Source organism: Salvelinus alpinus, chromosome 18, assembly GCF_045679555.1.
Source record: "Salvelinus alpinus chromosome 18, SLU_Salpinus.1, whole genome shotgun sequence".
NCBI classification, from domain to species: domain Eukaryota; kingdom Metazoa; phylum Chordata; class Actinopteri; order Salmoniformes; family Salmonidae; genus Salvelinus; species Salvelinus alpinus.
Window position 1 is genome coordinate 21,926,652 of NC_092103.1, and position 19,708 is coordinate 21,946,359.

Sequence of the window (19,708 nt, forward strand, 5' to 3'; positions counted from 1 at the left end):
ATGGTAGGATGTGAATACAGTGGAGGTAAACCTAGGTATTGAGTGATGATGAGAGAGATATTGTCCCTAGAAACATCATTGAAACCAGGTGATGTCATCGCATATGTGGGTGGTGGAACTGAAAGGTTGGATATGGTATAGTGAGCAGGGCTAGAGGCTCTACAGTGAAATAAGCCAATAAACACTAACCAGAACAGCAATGGACAAGGCATATTTACATTAAGGAGAGGCATGCTTAATCGAGTGATCAATAAGGGTCCAGTGAGTAGAGGTTGGTTGGGGTCACGGCGATCCAGACAGCTGGCCGGGTAGATGGCTATCGGTAGCAAGATAGCATAGGATGGAGGTCTATTTTTAGACACCTTGTGCGTTTCCGTCGGTAGATTAGTGGGGTTCCGTGTGGTAGAGGGGATCAATCCAATTGGCAAAATAGATATAGTGACCCAAGAAAAAAAAATTGTCCGATATACTTATTCAGATAGCAGCCAATAAGACAGCTAACGATTAGCGGGCCCCAGATGAGCTTTCAGGTAACGTCGCGACGGAGGTGCCAGTTGGATAACTCCCTCGGGCAGATAACGTCGGCAGTCAGTCGTGAAGGCCCGGTGGGGCTCCGCATCTGGAGCAAAAAAAAAAAACGGGTCCGGATAGGTGACTGTAGCCCAGGAATGGCTGATGGAACTCCTCAGCTGGCTAGCTCCGGAATAATTTAAGTTTGCTCCGGGATCGACGTAAGCCAATAGTCACACGGTTTGCAGCTAGCAAGCTGCGAAATCAAGGTGCAAATGTCCAGAGCCTGCGGCTGAAATCCGGGGACACTGAGAAAAAAAGGCCCGGTATGCTCCGGTCCGAGTCGCGTTGCACAAAAGTGCCGGTAGATTATCGAGCTAAAGGAATAGCTGATGACCACAAAACGTGGACAGCTGAAACACCAACGCTAGCTAGCAAACCGGCTAACTTCTGGGCAGCTTCAGATTAGCTTCTGGCTAGCTTCTGGTTAGCTTCTGATTAGCCTCTGGCTAGCTTCCACTGTGGATTTTCAGATTTGAGGTAAATAATACTTTTTTTTTTTGTAATTGGTGAGGCGGGTTGCAGGAAAGCTTTTGTAGTTGAGTTCTTGGATAATAAAATATATAAAAGATATGCGAAGAAAGGTGTAAATATATATATATATACAGGACACGACAATACGAGGACAAAATGACGTCTGAACTGCTAAGCCATCTTGGAACACCGAGTGCCTTGAATCATTTATGAAAATAAATTCCGTTGCTGCATCGTAGATATTTCAAAAGTATTTACCAAAGGTATAGCACAAAGTGTTATTATTTTTCTAAATGTCTACATTACAATGAAGTCAGTGTTCTTCCTACAATGTAAATTCCTGCCTGGAAAATTCTCCACAGAGAATCTGAAACCACAACATGCACATCTTCATTCATGTTGGGTTTATTGCACTAAATAGATAACATTACAAACAGGAAATTGAGACTCGCGTTACACAGAAACTCATCTGATACGATAGTAACACACAAACTGGAAAGTCACTGCCTCCACCAAAGGCGAAACTTCTGAAAGACACATGGGTTGGTTCAACACACACATACAGAAACAGAACACTCAGAAGACCCAGTAGTATCATTTTTTTTATTAAAACACAAACTCAGAGGAAATAGGCAATTACATGTAGGTCTAAAGAAATGAAGGCTGTCCGAGTTAATCAGTTAAAGGCCCAGCGGAGTCAAAATTAATTTATTTTTGTATCATATTGTACAACAGCTGAGTTAGTTTCTTGTTGAAAATACAATCTACACAGGACCTTCTAAATCAGCAGATTTGCATGGGCGGGAGTTTTGGTCATAGAGGCCTCATCCTTGTATCCGTACCATTATGGTGTCTGTGACAGCCTCAATGGCACTGCCCATACTATCTCCATTTTAAAGTAGTCTCCAACAGGGTCACAAGGAGGGATCAGCCAATGAAGTTGGAAGTCTCACCCAGTTGACTATATTAAAATGGTGGAAGTCCTCAATGGCGCTGCCCATGCTAAAACTGAATTCTGGCCACTAGAGGCCTCTATATGTGTGCTTTCCATTGTGACTTCACCATCCCGTAAATATACCAATAATAGTGAGTTCCCCCAAAAATAAAAAGGTAATTTTGCCCATTTTAATGTAAATCTTACAGTAAGGTCCTCATTTGATATATTGATATGAAAATGGCTACATTGGGACTTTAATCCAAGTTAAATTACAAAAAGTTAAGTGGACACTTATTTTTTACGTGATTAATCGCATTGTTTGAAAACGTTTAAAATTCACTGAAAATATCCCAAATAATCTAGTGCTAAAAATAACTTGACATTGAGGTTAAAGAAAGTGCGCTTTATTAATTTACCAGATTTTGCTTACTGTTACTTTGGACAAAATCAAGACATCGATATTCTTGTAATGCTTTTGGTATAAAACATCTTAAATTACAGCTCAATTTGAGCAATTTCAAATGTTTGCGATTAATCCAAGCAAATCCTGCGATTAACTTTATTTTTAAAAAAAAATTATTTGTTTCACAGCCCTAAAATAAATGCATCTCTCCTCCAGTTAAGTTGACTGAACAATAATAAAATTAAAATAAATCACCATTAAAACTGACAGCAACAGTCTTGTAATAGTTAAGTTTGGAATATCTGTAATGATAATTTGAGAAATAATTTTGTAGTGACAGACTATTGCAGTGACAAGGTTAGCATGCTGCCTGACATGATATCCTGAATTTAAATCATTTGGCGAGTTGACAAATGTCTCATGAGAGTACAAGAAATGAAAACACACAATCACTGAACAAATTGTATGTACGTATGGCAGTTTCTAAAGGAAATAGCAATGACGAACTTGATCAAATGTCTCTGGAGGTGTTGGCAGAATGTTTTAAACTTTTACAGTGACATTTTCTGTATCTGAAAGAAAGAAATCATTGGAAATTGTTGTAACCTGTAGATCAATTCAATTAATTATGCTGCACTACCCGCGAATTCTGAAACATTGTAAAAATATAAAACTACAGTAGGCCTACTTACAGTGGTAGCCTACACACTTCAATGAAAAAGATCAACTGTCTGTTTCTGTTAAATTATACTGTATATTCTAAACCGCGCTACCTTTCGGATGCATAAAGCAAAATACTTTTAAATAAAAGCCTATCTAATAGGCCCAATTAAAACGAGAGATGCACATGGTAATTTGTTGTAGGCTAAAGCTACTTAGGGAATATGAACCCATCATGGCCAGAAAAAAAAGTGGAGGAATTTGTTCAGCAATGGCTATGAAAATATGTATTATGTTTATAAATTAAATATTGTTTACGCGAGACATTTGACAAAGACGTAAATGGAAAAGGTGAACCATCTGTTCTAGCGTTAAACTACGCTCCAGATCGCATAGAGCAAAATACTTGAAATAACATATCTATTTACTACTGCGAAATGGGTCCAATTAAATAAGATGTAGGTGACAGGCTACTTCGCGAGTATGAAACCATCAGTCAGAAAAGGTGAGGAATGTATTCTGCAACAATCATGGAAATGAAATAAATAATAGGAAATAGATGCCTATTTCTACCTATTTTAAAAGGTAGAAATAGGGCCTCAGCTGCTCCTGGTTGTAAGTCTCCAGGCAGATGGGGCACGCCAGGACCTCCCGGAGCAGGTCCGGGTCCAGAGCTGGCGAAGCTGCCGCCATCGTGTTAACACCTGAGGGGAGAGGAATTTAAAAAAGGGACGTCAAAGGTTCAGGCTGTGGCACAATCACTACGGAAGCTCTAGTCTAGTGCCTGGTTACATTGTGTTTAGGAGCATTTTATTTACTCTCTCCATGGTAAAAGTAGTGAGAAATAGATGTCATTGTTGTAAAAATCTGTGTGCTACATTTACTATCCTTGTTAATTGAAATATTTTATATTATGGCTATTTCCCTATGGTGGACCAAGTATTATGTTACACAGACTGAAGTATTCACCACAAAAGAATTACAGGACATACACCTCTGATTTATGTTAGTATTAAAAAGTGTATAGTCATCACGGTCTCACAAAATGGATTGCTTAAAACAGATGTTTTTGTCCCACTACGGACTGACATCTAGAACTGGGGTTTTGACACTCGGTCATAAATCAAAAAGCCATGACAAGGGGAAGCATCAACAGAATAATTGTCCATGTATGTTTTAGTAAGGTAAATTGTACTTAACATTATTTTTCAACTGGACACTACTTTCAGGTAAAAACTACTGAATGAGCCCAAAAAGGTGCTGATTGTGAACATATGTTTGTCCTGGCAACAATGATATGTTGAGAAGAGGTTGCATTGCTAACAACAAGTTAAATAACGATGTTGTCATGATTTCTCATTAAAATGGCTGAAAACATAATTAGCATTCCTCTAGTAATGGTGGATTACATTTTGACCACATCATGTTTACAAGTTTAGGGGGGAGTATTGAACTAGTCAACTCAAGAACATGGGAAGAATTAACTTTTGATTCTGGGATACATTTGAGACAGCACAACCCAGTTAGTACTCACTGTGAGAAACATATACTGTAACTCAGGGGCTCCCAAACTTTTTCACTCGGGGACCCTATTCCAACATTGGGGAACACCAAGCGCCCCTGCGTGAGCACCGCATTTATTTCTATGGGCACAAGCACTGTCCATGACACAAACTGTTCAAACATCTCGTTGGCGGAGAGAATTTTGCAGGTTTAAAGCTTATTTCCTGAAATTCTACACATTTTGCAGTTGTAAAGTAAATTCTTGCAATTCTATACAAACTCAGCAAAAAAAAAGAAACGTCCTCTCACTGTCAACTGCGTTTATTTTCAGCAAACTTAACGTGTAAATATTTGTATGAACATAACAAGATTAAACAACAGACAAACTGAACAAGTTCCACAGACATGTGACTAACAGAGATGGAATAATGTGTCCCTGAACAAAGGGGGGGGGGGGGTCAAAAGTAACAGTCAGTATCTGGTGTGGCCACCAGCTGCATTAAGTACTGCAGTGCATCTCCTCCTCATGGACTGCACCAGATTTGCCAGTTCTTGCTGTGAGATGTTACCCCACTCTTCCACCAAGGCACCTGCAAGTTCCAGGACATTTCTGTGGGGAATGGCCCTAGCCCTCACCCTCCGATCCAACAGGTCCCAGACGTGCTCAATGGGATTGAGATCCGGGCTCTTCGCTGGCCATGGCAGAACACCGACATTCCTGTCTTGCAGGAAATCACACACAGAATGAGCAGTATGGCTGGTGGCATTGTCATGCTGGAAGGTCATGTCAGGATGAGCCTACAGGAATGGTACCACATGAGGGAGGAGGATGTCTTCCCTATAACGCACAGCGTTGAGATTGCCTGCAATGACAACAAGCTCAGTCCGATGATGCTGTGACACACCGCCCCATGCCATGACGGACCCTCCACCTCCAAACCGATCCTGCTCCAGAGTACAGGCCTCGGTGTAACGCTCATTCCTTCGACGATAAACACGAATCCGACCATCACCCCTGGTGAGACAAAACCGCGACTCGTCAGTGAAGATAACTTTTTGCCAGTCCTGTCTGGTCCAGTGACGGTGGGTTTGTGCCCATTGGTGACATTGTTGCCGGTGATGTCTGGGGAGGACCTGCCTTACAACAGGCCTACAAGCCTGCAGTCCAACATCTCTCAGCCTATTGCGGACAGTCTGAGCACTGATGAAGGGATTGTGCGTTCCTGGTGTACCTCAGGCAGTTGTTGTTGTTGCCATCCTGTATCTGTCCCGCAGGTGTGATGTTCAGATGTACCGATCCTGTGCAGGTGTTGTTACACGTGGTCTGCCACTGCAAGGACGATCAGCTGCCCGGCCTGTCTCCCTGTAGCGCTGTCTTAGGCATCTCACAGTACGGTTTTGCAATTTATTGCCCTGGCCACATCTGCAGTCCTCATGCCTCCTTGCAGCATGCCTAAGGCAAGTTCACGCAGATGAGCAGGGACCCTGGGCATCTTTCTTTTGGTGTTTTTCAGAGTCAGTAGAAAGGCCTCTTTAGTGTCCTAAGTTTTCATAACTGTGACCTTAATTGCCTACCGTCTGTAAGCTGTTAGTGTCTTAACAACTGTTCCACAGGTGTATGTTCATGGTTAATTGAACAAGCATGGGAAACAGTGTTTAAACCCTTTACAATGAAGTATCTGTGAAGTTATTTGGATTTTTACAAATTATCTTTGAAAGACAGGGTTCTGAAAAAGGGACATTTCTTGTTTTGCCATGTCTAATGTGTATTCATGCGATATAAAAGTGACAAAACAATTACAACAACATCTATGGGCTAAAAAACATAAATAGAAAATGTTAGCTGGACATTTGACAAGTTAGAAATATGCAATGACTAACATGACAAGAGGAACTTATGATACAGACCCAATTTTAAAATTGCACTTTGTGCATTCTACTATTAAAACTTTCAAGAGTACGTTTAAAGCCCTACTGAGTTTCTTTAATATATATATTTTTAAATAATGATATGGGGACACGCCCCACAGTTTGGGAACCACTGATACTGTACACTTTAGAGGGCTATATGATGTAAGTGAGGGGAGTGTAACACTACCACTGGATAGCACTAGCAGCAGCCAGCTGTCATTCAACACTAGATTGCTGAAGCTAGCCAGCTTTTAAGTAAACAACTTCTCAGAATCAGTTAGCTTGCTACAGACAACCAATAAGTGTTCTGCCTAACTCGCTAGTTAGCTATACGAATGCAGCGACCCTAGTTTGTGTTAATGTGTTAGTTACTAGCTGTGTTGTTAGCATAACAGAGATTGCTCGAATCAAGCAGTCACTACACGGCCAATGCAAATGACAACCGCACTAGCGGGTTACATGCAATTAATAACCTATAATATTGTGGCATGATGCTGTATTGATTCTAGCGCAAGCTGTGCTAGACAGCTTTATTAGTGGGAGGCCTTCCGAAATCGCGATGTGACTTCCTGTTTGGGGCAGTCCGGTAAGAATTCATGATTGAGTCCATTTTAAAAGTCAAGCATTCACATATGTACTAGCTAAACTCTAGTTTTATTTGGTTGAAATCTTACCTTGCAATGTCAGGTCTGTCAAGGCACAGGGGTTGGTAGGTCTGCTGCTGCGAGACTGTGGTGTTGACGTAACGCCAGCAAATACTTATTCCCCACCCACCTCTATTTTCATTGGTTCTTGCAACTGCAGCTGGGACAGGGTCCGAAAGTGGTTGGCAGTTATATTAGTGGGGATATTTATGGTATTTGAAGTTTCATAATATGATGTATTGAGTACTGTAGTATAAAATTAAATGGATGTTAATTTGTATAATACTGTCTCTAGTTTTAGTATAGAAACTGCATTAATATAATGGCCAATGAATTATACATAATTTGATTATTCCTGCTTTTTGAATACTTTCAGAATTTTTCTATTTTGTACACCTCTTTAAATCCTGGCTGCACCAGATAAAAGATTAACTTTAAAATAAATAGCCATCAATCAGGGAAATGATGTTTTTTGAGAGCATTGCAGGCTTTACATATGAAATGAGCGACTTACAAATATGAAATGTAATATGATGCTCTTACATCCTGAAACAATATACACAATAAATTAGGACAGTACGAAGACATCTTGATGTATCCTTTGAAAGTTGAAAAGCATTCATCTCTAGCAGTAGTCTGCTACAGTTATCTTCCTGGACAGATGTGTGCAGCTGTTGCAGTACATAGAAATAGTATATCAGCTGACCCCTAGATGGCAGCAAAGGTCTTATTTCAAAATCAATTTGTAGAGCTCTATCGCAGAGGGCAGGCCTATCTGAATTGCAATTCAGAAAAGGAACTACTGCACATCAATAGAAATGAGTTAATTGACAATTTCATAATGCAATCATAATGTTTCGCTATGCATAACTAAAAGGTAAATGAAAATGAGAAATTAACGTAGACTATATGCTTTCTTTAGCCTATACATTAAAACGTTTTTTTCTAAACCTTCTCAGTAAACTTTTAATATATTTTCAACTTAATATGACTTTTGAAAAATAAATAGGCTTTAGACTCACAGAACAGAAACCTGTTGTGCTGTTTGCTGCAGCTGTGCCATGTTGAGGTCGGTGGTATTAGGAAGCATGAGTCATCTTTGTTTAACAACCAAAAAAACTGTCCACATCTATATCTCTCCCTCCTCATCATGTGTGTATTTCAATGTAATTTCCCTTGAGCTTGCATTTTCACTAATAAAATGCATACATCAACCGACTGTGGATAATTAATAGGCGATATGATTTGGACGTGTGCCAGAGTTGTTAAAAAGGCCAGATTGCACGTCAAAACACTCCTGAATAGAGAGATTTTATGGGGCAATAATAGCAATGCCAACACCAACAATATCTGTCTGAAATTAGCACAGAGATATCAGACACTTTGCAGGGCAACAATTATGACCGGAGGGTAGGTTCTAAAGAATATACTGTATCCACAAAGGCTCATTATTTAGTGAGAGAGAGAGAGAGAGAGAGAGAGAGAGAAATTGGAAATACAGACATTGTCATCCTACAAGAAACATAATATGGAGGAGACGAACCCACTGGTTGCCCTCTTGGCTACAGAGAGCTGGTAGTCTTATCCATCAAACTACCAGGTGTGAAACAGGGAAGAGACTCAGGGGGTATGCTAACTTTGTCACGTTCGTCAAAGGTAGAGAGTGAGGACCAAGGCGCAGCGCGTGAAAAGAACATCTTCTTTTATTAGAAGAGGAAAAAACACGAAAACGAACACTACACAAAACAACAAACGACCGTGAAGCTATAAACGTTAGTGCACACAAAAAGCAACAAACGTTCAACATAGACAATTACCCACAAATACATGATGCCTATGGCCACCTTAAATATGGCTCCCAATCAGAGACAAATGAAAAACATCTGTCTCTGATTGAGAACCACTCAGGCAACCATAGACATAGCTAGACACATTCACTCAACCATAGACTTCCCTAGAAACATTCACTCAACACAAACCCATACACTCTAACAAAATCCCCCTAGACACTACAACCACCCAAGACAAGACAAAAACACAAACATACCCCATGTCACACCCTGACCTAACTAAAATAATAAAGAAAACAAAGAATACTAAGGCCAGGGTGTGACAGTACCCCCCCCCCAAAGGTGCGGACTCCGACCGCACAAACTGACATAGAAAGGGGAGGGTCCGGGGTGGGCCCCATCATGGCGGCGGCTCGGGTGCGGGACGTGGCCCCCACTCCACCATTGTCAATACCCGCTTTGGTAGCCTCCTCCAAATGGCCACCCTCCAAATACCCCCACCTAAAATAATAGGCCTCAGCAGGACAAGGGGCAGCACCGGGACAAGGGGCAGCACCGGGACAAGGGGCAGCACCGGGACAAGGGGCAGCACCGGGACAAGGGGCAGCACCGGGACAAGGGGCAGCTCCGGACTGAAGGACGGCAGCTCCGGACTGAGGGGCGGATCCTGGCTGGCTGGCTCTGGCGGATCCTGGCTGGCTGGCGGCTCTGGCTGGTCATGGCTGGCTGACGGCTCTGGCTGGTCATGGCTGGCTGACGGCTCTGGCTGGTCATGGCTGGCTGACGGCTCTGGCTGGTCATGGCTGGCTGACGGCTCTGGCTGGTCATGGCTGGCTGACGGCTCTGGCTGGTCATGGCTGGCTGACGGCTCTGGCTGGTCATGGCTGGTTGGCGGCTCTGGCAGATCCTGTCTGGTTGGCGGCTCTGGCAGATCCTGTCTGGTTGGCGGCTCTGGCAGATCCTGTCTGGTTGGCGGCTCTGGCAGATCCTGTCTGGTTGGCGGCTCTGGCAGATCCTGTCTGGTTGGCGGCTCTGGCAGATCCTGACTGACGAATGGCTCTAGCGGCTCCTGACTGACTAACGGCTCTGACGGCTCGGGACAGACGGGCGGCTCTAATGGCTCTGTGCAGACGGATGGCTCAGATGGCTCTGTGCAGACGGATGGCTCAGATGGCGCTGGGTAGACGGATGGCTCAGATGGCGCTGGGTAGACGGATGGCTCAGATGGCGCTGGGTAGACGGATGGCTCAGATGGCGCTGGGTAGACGGATGGCTCAGATGGCGCTGGGTAGACGGATGGCTCAGATGGCGCTGGGTAGACGGATGGCTCAGATGGCGCTGGGTAGACGGATGGCTCAGATGGCGCTGGGTAGACGGATGGCTCTGGCTGATCCTGTCTGGCGGAAGGCTCTGGCTGATCCTGTCTGGCGGAAGGCTCTAGCGGCTCCTGTCTGGGGGATGGCTCTAAAGGCTCATGGCAGACGGGCGGCTTTGAAGGCTCAGTCCAGACGGGCAGTTCATGCGGCGCTTGGCAGACGGACAGTTCAGACGCCGCTGGGCAGACGGCAGACTCTGGCCGGCTGAAACGCACTATAGGCCTGGTGCGTGGCGCCGGAACTGGAGGTACCGGGCTAAGGACACGCACCTTTAGGCTAGTGCGGGGAGCAGCAACAGGATGCACAGGACTCTGGGGACACACAGGAGGCTTGGTGCGTGGTGTAGGCACTGGTGGTAATGGGCTGGAGACACGCACCACAGGGAGAGTGCGTGGAGGAGGAACAGGGCTCTGAAGACGCACTGGAAGCCTGGTGCGTGGTGTAGGCACTGGTGGTACTGGGCTGGGGCGGGGAGGTGGCGCCGGAAATACCGGACCGTGCAGGCGTACTGGCTCCCTTGAGCACTGAGCCTGCCCAACCTTACCTGGTTGTATGCTCCCCGTCGCCCGACCAGTGCGGGTAGGTGGAATAACCCGCACCGGCCTATGTAGGCGAACCGGGGACACCATACGTAAGGCTGGTGCCATGTAAGCCGGCCCGAGGAGACGCACTGGTGACCAGACGCGTTGAGCCGGCTTCATGGCACCTGGCTCAATGCCCAATCTAGCCCTACCAGTGCGGGGAGGTGGAATAACCCGCACCGGGCTATGAACACGTACAGGAGACACCGTGCGCTCTACTGCGTAACACGGTGTCCGCCCGTACTCCCGCTCTCCACGGTTAGCCTGGGAAGTGGGAGCAGGTCTCCTACCTGCCCTCGGCCCACTACCTCTTAGCCTCCCCCCCAAGAAATTTTTGGGTAGTACTCACGGGCTTCCAGCCTTGCCTCCGTGCTGCCTCCTCATATCGCCGCCTCTCTGCTTTCGCTGCCTCCAGCTCAGCTTTGGGGCGGCGATATTCTCCTGGTTGAGCCCAAGGTCCCTTACCATCCAATTCGTCCTCCCATGTCCAGAAATCCTGTGTAGGTGGGTCCTGTTGCCGTTTCACACGCTGCTTGGTCCTTTGGTGGGTAATTCTGTCACGTTCGTCAAAGGTAGAGAGTGAGGACCAAGGCGCAGCGCGTGAAAAGAACATCTTATTTTATTAGAAGAGGAAAAAACACGAAAACGAACACTACACAAAACAACAAACGACCGTGAAGCTATAAACGTTAGTGCACACAAAAAGCAACAAACGTTCAACATAGACAATTACCCACAAATACATGATGCCTATGGCCACCTTAAATATGGCTCCCAATCAGAGACAAATGAAAAACATCTGTCTCTGATTGAGAACCACTCAGGCAACCATAGACATAGCTAGACACATTCACTCAACCATAGACTTCCCTAGAAACATTCACTCAACACAAACCCATACACTCTAACAAAATCCCCCTAGACACCCAAGACAAGACAAAAACACAAACATACCCCATGTCACACCCTGACCTAACTAAAATAATAAAGAAAACAAAGAATACTAAGGCCAGGGTGTGACAAACTTGGTATAGAGCAGACCTAACCCTCACAATTACATGTATTAATTTTTTTATCACATTGGTACTATTTTCACCAAAATGTTGTACAAAACTCCAAACTGGTCACAGTTGTAACGCAGCCAGTCTTTCATTCAAAACTTGTCATTGTACATTCATTTGGATTGTAAACATCTCTCACCACACAACCATTGATTCAATATATAATTTAATTGTGAAATGTAATGAGTACATTCTTTTAATTGCCAAAACACAACATAATGATATATTTTCAATGTTGTAGTTTTACCTACCTGTTTTATCTAATAGCAAACGATGCAAATCGCCCATAGAAGTGCTGAAAGTAATATGCTACAGTACTGTAAATGACAGTAGATTACAGTTTGCACATTACGCAATACACATACTTACATTACCCAACAAAACTGGCAGAAAATCTAGAATTTCCATAATATCTATTGAATGTGAAATCAAAGATCTGATCAATGAAGACATCCTCTACAATCATTAATGCAACATTTATAGATTTTTTTTCAGATATAATTGCAACATAGGTGTACTGTCTATAATTAAATATAAGAAATTAAATGAAACAAATTAAATGAATGAAAATGTAAAAATATATGTTTAGCACGCATTCATTTGCATCAAGCTTGTCTTGAGCAGTTGGCCATAAATTATTTTCGAGTGAATGTCCTCATTGTTCATGCACCGTGGGAAAAACCTTTTGGCATGGCGAATCCAAGCTTGACATTGGTCTGCATTGATGTCGTCGCATGCCTCATCCATGGCCAGAAGGAGGATGGCACGTTCATGGGTATGGCGATCGTACACATTCCACCTCCGTGCTGAAAAATAATCCTCAATAGGGTTGAGGAAAGGAGAGTATGGGTGCAGGTATAGGGTCACGAATCGGGAATGGGCCCAAACCATGCCTGAACCACCTCTGCATGGTGGAACCTGACATTGTCCTACACAATGACATAGGTGACCCTTTCACCTTGACAAGCCTGCTCAATTTAATTGAGAAACACAATGAGGTGTGCAGCGTTGTAGGATCCAAGTAATGGCCTATGTCCTACCACACCATCTTCAGAGATAGCTGTGCACATGGAGATGTTTCCCCCACGTTGTCCAGGCACTTGAACGGTCGCCCGTTGGTCAATAAGGTTTCGCCCAAGGCGCCAAGTTTTGTCCAGGTTAAAGCCCACTTCATCAACAAAGATAAACTTGTGATGGTTCACAGCTGCATAAAGAACCATCACCTTCTATATTTTGGTTAGTTATTTTTTACAATACAGTTCCAATATGATATTGTGAAGTAGCATGTACATCAAATAGTAACAGTAATACAGTATATAGTGCTGTATCTGAACATACTAGGCCTGCAGTTGTTTCACCCAGTCGTTGTTTCTCTCAAAACGCACCAGGTAAATGTGTTTCATAGATACCTGGTGCCTCTTTAAAAGGTGAGCGATTGTTGGTAGGCTGATGGATGCCTCATTGGCAAAGGTGTCATTGTTCTCCTCAATGGCCTGCTTTATTTCAGACAGCCGTACTGTATGTCATTCCTGGCCCTCACCATTTCCACCTTTGTCCACTCCTGCTGGTCGGTCAGCACATGGCAACCACCATGGGGACTTCTGTAAATTCTGAGGGTATAAACAGAGTATACTGTCAATAGATCATACTGTAAGAATAGTGTAGCATGTTTTGTGAATTTACTTGCATTACAAAATGTAATTTACAGTAAATGAAATGGAAAAGCATAGTGCATATACTGCAGATTTACCGTCTTTCTTGGTGGAATGTTCTCATGATCGAATTGCCAGTTGATTTGTTCAGATTGCAGCCGGCAGCCTCTGCCATGGTAAGGCCTCTGTTTACCACATGACCAATGATGATGGCCCAGACTTCATTAGACACATCTTTTCCATGCCATCTGCTTCCCTCTCTCTGACGGGTCCTATGGCCACCTCTTTGACCTGTTTGACAGGTCCTATGGCCATCTCTTAGATCTCTTTGATGGGTCCTATGGCCACCTCTTTGACCTCTGTTGGGGCCCATTCCCACTTCTCCACGGGCTCTTTGACTTATTCCTCTCCCTTGCTGTCTATTCTGTTCCATGTTGAAAGAAATGTGCTCACACGTGTTCACACACCCCCTTTTATATAGTGACCAATTGTGGTGGCCTCTATGTGAAATCCATTAACAATAACGAGTAGTCATTATGTATGGTTACAATGTGTAATACATGTCATTTAAATGTGTATACTTTGAAAAAACACACATTTAATTTCTGTAGTTCTCAAAATCCATATATAGTAGACAAACCAGTTTAAAATCAGACCGTTTACCAGACCGTTAAGTGATTAACCATTAAGTGCAGTTGGATTAAGTGATGGTCAAATGTCTTTAAACAAATGAGAACAGAATCATATGAAAGGTATTGTGAGCATTGCATTGTGAAAGGCAATTATTTTATATGAAAGCTATTTCTAGATGAAACACTGACTAGGTGAAAAAGGTACTGTGTGATTTTGTGTATTGTACCTAGTCAATTGAAAATGTGCTTAAAGATTTGAAATAACAGCCTTTTTGATGATCTGTTTTGAGTTTTGTACTAAGATTTGTGACATTTTACAACATACTTGTTAAAATAGTACCAAAGCGATAAAAAAAACTGTAAATTAGTCAAAACAGGGTCATTTTACATCTGGCCAGAAGTTAATAAAAAAACTATCTCAACAGAGAGAAAAGTCCTCATGTCTGTTGCCTATATAGAATCCCTATACTTTAACGATGACAGCTCCTCCATCCTAGAGGGGGAGATCAACCATTTCCAGGCCCAGGGACATGTACTAGTCTGTGGTGACCTAAATGCCAGAACTGGACAGGAACCTGACACTCTCAGCACTCAGGGGGACAAACACCTACCTGGAGGTGACAGCATTCCCTCCCCAATATTCCCCCCTAGACACAACAATGACAAAACAAACAACAAAAATGTCTCACAATTCCTGCAGCTCTGTCGCAAGCTGGGTCTGTACATAGTCAATGGTAGGTTTCGAGGGGACTCCTATGGTAGGTACACCTACAGCTCATCTCTTGGCAGTATCACTATAGATTACTTTATCATTGACCTCAATCCAGAGTCTCTGCGTGTTCACAGTCAGACCACTGACACCCCTATCAGATCATAGCAAAATCCCAGTCTACTTGAACAGAGTAATACACAAGCATGAGGCATCACAGCCAAAGGAACTGCATAATATTAAGAAATGCTATAGATGAAAGGAAAGTAGTGTAGAAACCTACCAAAAAACTATTAGGCAACAACAAATTCCATCCCTTTTAGATAACTTCCTGGACAAAACATTTCACTGCCATAGTGAAGGTGTGAACTTGGCAGTAGAAAGCCTAAACAGAATATTTGACCTTTCAGCTTCCCTATCAAATATATAAATTGTCAAGCAGACAACCTAAGCAAATGAACAACAATGATACATGGTTTGATGAAGAATTCAAAAATCTAAGAAAGAAATTCAAAAACCTATCCAACCAAAAACATAGAGACCCAGAAAACCTGAGCCTACGCCTTCACTATAGTGAAATACTAAAACAGTACACAAATACACTAAGAAAATATGAACAGCACAGAAATCAGCTCAATGTAATGATATAGTAATCTATAGTGATACTGCCAAGGGATGAGCTGTATTTGAAGAATCCATAGAATCTAACCACACAAAGAGTTACCATCCAAAATGGAGATGTATGCATAAACCACTTCTCCAATCTTTTCTGCTCTATAACAAAGAACAAACAGCAAAAACATATACATGATCAATTACAAATCTTAGAATCAGCTATTAAATACTGCCAGAACCCACTGGATTCTCCAATTACACTGAATCAACTACAGGACAAAATACAAACTCTTCAACCCAAAAAGGCCTGTGGTGTTGATGATATCCTAAATGAAATGATAAAATATACAGACCACAAATTCCAATTGGCTGTACTTAAACTCTTTAACATTGTCCTCTCTTACATCTTCACCAATATTTGGAACCAAGGACTGATCACTCCAATCCACAAAAGTGGAGACAAATTTGACCCCAATAGCTACCGTGGGATATGTATCAACAGCAACCTTGGGAAATTCCTTTGCATTATCATTAACCGCAGACTCCTACATTTCCTCAGTGAAAACAATGTACGGAGCAAATGTCAAATTCGCTTTTTACCAAATTACCGTACGACAGTCCACTTATTCACCCTGCAAACCCTAATAGACAAACAAATAAACCAAAACAAAAGCTATGTCTTCTCATGCTTTGTTGGTTTAAAAAAAGCTTTTGACTCAATTTGGCATGAGGGTCTGCTATACAAATTGATGGAAAGCAGTGTGAGGAGAAAGGCATACGACGTTATAAAGTCCAAGTACACAAACAATAAGTGTTTCTCTTAAAATTGGCCAAAAACACAGATTTATTTTCACAGGGCTGTGGGCTGAGACAGTGATGCAGCTTGAGCCCCACCCTATTCTACATATATATCTACGAATTGGCGAGGGCACAAGAACAGTCTGCAGCACCCAGCCTCAACCTACTGGAGTCTGAAGTCAAATGTCTACTGTTTGCTGATGATCTGGTGCTTAAAGCAGCACCTAGATCTTCAGCACAGATTCTGTCAGACCTGGGCCCTGACAGTGTACAAAAATAATGGTGTTCCAAAAAAGGTCCAGTTACCAGGACTATAAATACAAATTCCATCTAGAAAACTATCCCTAACTATCCCTAAAACACCAAATAATGCATGCAGAGCAGAATTAGGAGGATACCCTCTAATTATCAAAATCCAGAAAAGAGAATTCAAATTACAACCACCTAAAAGGAAGTGATTCCCAAACCTTCCATAACAAAGCTATCACCTACAGAAAGATTAACCTAGAGAAGAGTCCCCTCAGCAAGATGGTCCTGGGGCTCTGTTCATAAACACAAAAACAGAGCCCCAGGACAGCAACACAATTAGACCCATCCAAATCATGACAAAACAAAAAGATAATTACTTAAGAATTAACCAAAAAACAGAGCAAACGAGAATGCATCTCAATTGGGTTGAGGTCGGGTGATTGTGGAGGCCAGGTCATCTGATGCAGCACTCCATCACTCTCCTTCATTGTCAAATAGCCCTTACACAGCCTGGAGTTGTGTTGGGTCATTGTCCTGTTGAAAAACAAATGATAGTTCCACTAAGCGCAAACCAGATGGGATGGCGTATCGCTGCAGAATGCTGTGGTAGCCATGCTGGTTAAGTGTGCCTTGAATTCTAAATTAATCACAGACAGTGTCATCAGCAAAGCACCCCCACACCATCACACCTCCTCCTCCATGCTTCATGGTGGGAACCACACATGCGGAGATCATCCGGTCACCTACTCTACGTCTCACAAAGACACAGCGGTTGGAACCAAAAATCTCACATTTGGACCATCAGACCAAATTACATATTTCCACCGGTTTAATGTCCATTGCTCGTGTTTCTTGGCCCAAGCAAGTATCTTCTTATTATTGGTGTCCTTTAGTAGTGGTTTCATTGCAGCAATTCAACCATGAAGGGCGATTCACGCAGGCTGCTCTGAACAGTTGATGTTGAGATGTGTCTGTTACTTGAACTCTGTGAATCATTTATTTGGGCTGCAATTTCTGAGGCTGGTAACTCTAATGAACTTATCCTCTGCAGCAGAGGTAACTAACTATGGGTCTTCCTTTCCTGTGGCGGTCCTCATTAGAGCCAGTTTCATCATAGCACTTGATGGTTTTTGTGACTGCACTTGAATAAACTTTCAAAGTTCTTGAAATTTTCCAGATTTACTGACCTTCATGTCTTAAAGTAATGACGGACTGTCGTTTCTCTTTGCTTATTTGAGCTGTTCTTGCCATAATATGGATTTGGTATTTTACCAAACAAGGCTATCTTCTGTATACCACCCATACCTGTCACAACACAACTGATTGGCTCAAACGCATTAAGAAGGAAAGAAATTCCACAAATTATCTTTTAACAAGGCACACCTGTTAATTGAAATGCATTCCAGGTGACTACCTCATGAAGCTGGTTGAGAGAATGCCAAGAGTGTGCAAAGCTGTCATCAAGGCAAAAGGTGGCTACTTTGAAGAATCTCAAATATAAATATATTTTGTTTAACACTTTTGTGGTTACTACATGATTCCATATGTGTTATTTCATAGTTTGATGTCTTCACTATTATTATACAATGTAGAAAATAGTAAAAAATATAGAAAAACCCTTGAATGAGTAGGTGTGTCCAAACATTTGACTGGTACTGTATCACATGCCTGACTTCTATTTTCCTACATAAGTAAAATCTGGAATATGCCTTTACTACCATTCATTCCAATTAGCTGCTATTTTCACCTCTTTCTGGAACTTTGAGGGTTCATGACAAAGCCCCTTCAGTAATTTAATAGGATTTTTATGGTTGTAATCATCCTACACACCTGTAATTAATGCATAAGGGATGTGTTAACCTGTGTCATGTGTAAGTTGTCTGCCTAGAATATCAGTGTATTTCATGGAGCATGTGTCTGACTGGATCACAGTGGAGCATATATTCCACTTTTCATACTCTCAATCCTATCTACGGCTTTGGGGTTAATGTTAACTTTCAGAAGTTATTGTCGCAGGTAACGGATGGAGTTGAAGGGGAAAGGAAGAGGGATGGGTGTATATGCGGCCGGCTATAATGTGAGCTGCTCTGCGAAGCCTGCAGTAAACCTGGGATAATCACAGTGTTTTATTGTGAGGGCCAAGTGATAACAGCTCCTTTCTGTGTTTGTGTTGAGTGCATGTAATTGGACTCTTAGGTCCACCCCTTGAGCCTGTTTACATAGGATGTAGAGGAGAGTATCCCTCCCCCTCCTCTTCCACTACTCCAGTCCCTTCACACTCTCTCTGCTCTGTAGCTGGGCCTGTGTGTCTGGAGCCCATAGCATCACCACAACACCAGCCTATTATCAAACTACACGTACAATACACTGTCTGATGATGTACCGTTTGTCTCACACACTTGCATGTGTTGAATGAAAGAGGAAATGTATCGACTGTCACGCAGCCCAATAAATACAGTACACTGAGTCCTCAAAACATTAGGAACACCTTCCAAATATTGAGTTCACCCCCTTTTGCCCTCAGAACAGCCTCATTTTGTCGGGGCATAGACTACAAGGTGTCGAAAGCGTTCCTACAGGGATGCTGGCCCATGTGGACTCAAGTTGGCTGGATGTCCTTTGGGTGGTGGACCATTCTTGATACACACAGGAAACTGTTGAGTTAGTTCTTGACACACTGAAACCTGTGCGCCTGGCACCTACTGCCATACCCCATTCAAAAGCATTTCAATCTTTTGTCTTGCCCATTTACTCTCTGAATGGCACACATACACAAACCATGTCTCAATTCTCTCAAGGCTTAAAAATCTTTCTTTAAACTGTCTCCTCCCCTTCATCTACACTGATTGAAGTGGATTTAATATGTGACATCAATAAGGGATCATAGCTTTCACCTGGATTCACCTGGTCAGTCTATGTCATGGAAAGAGCAGGTGTTTCTAATGTTTTGTACACTCAGTGAATATGTCTCATTATAGCTGGTGTTCCTTTTCTCTCTGTGTGGCAGTGGAATGTTTGTTTTTGCGTAGGAGATTCATTTAGAACTCTGTCACTGACTAGTGATCTTATCCTGAAAACATCCGATAATCTGCACCTGTGTTACATTTCTGCTTTTTCCCCCATCTACCCCAGTGGAAGCTATT

The 19,708-nt window shown here is 42.7% G+C and overlaps 1 protein-coding gene and 1 long non-coding RNA gene across 3 annotated transcripts in view; one reads left to right on the plus strand and one right to left on the minus strand.

Annotated features, from left to right (window-relative positions):
- The window catches only part of LOC139543999 (astrotactin-2-like), a 450,311-nt gene that overhangs the window by 325,862 nt on the left and 104,741 nt on the right, over positions 1–19,708 (plus strand). The window lies entirely within an intron of this gene.
- LOC139544001 (uncharacterized) lies at positions 1,629–7,234 on the minus strand. Its single transcript, XR_011668789.1, has 2 exons — positions 7,133–7,234; positions 1,629–3,748 (listed from the first exon to the last, which is right to left on the minus strand). It is a non-coding gene; the product is annotated as an uncharacterized lncRNA (long non-coding RNA).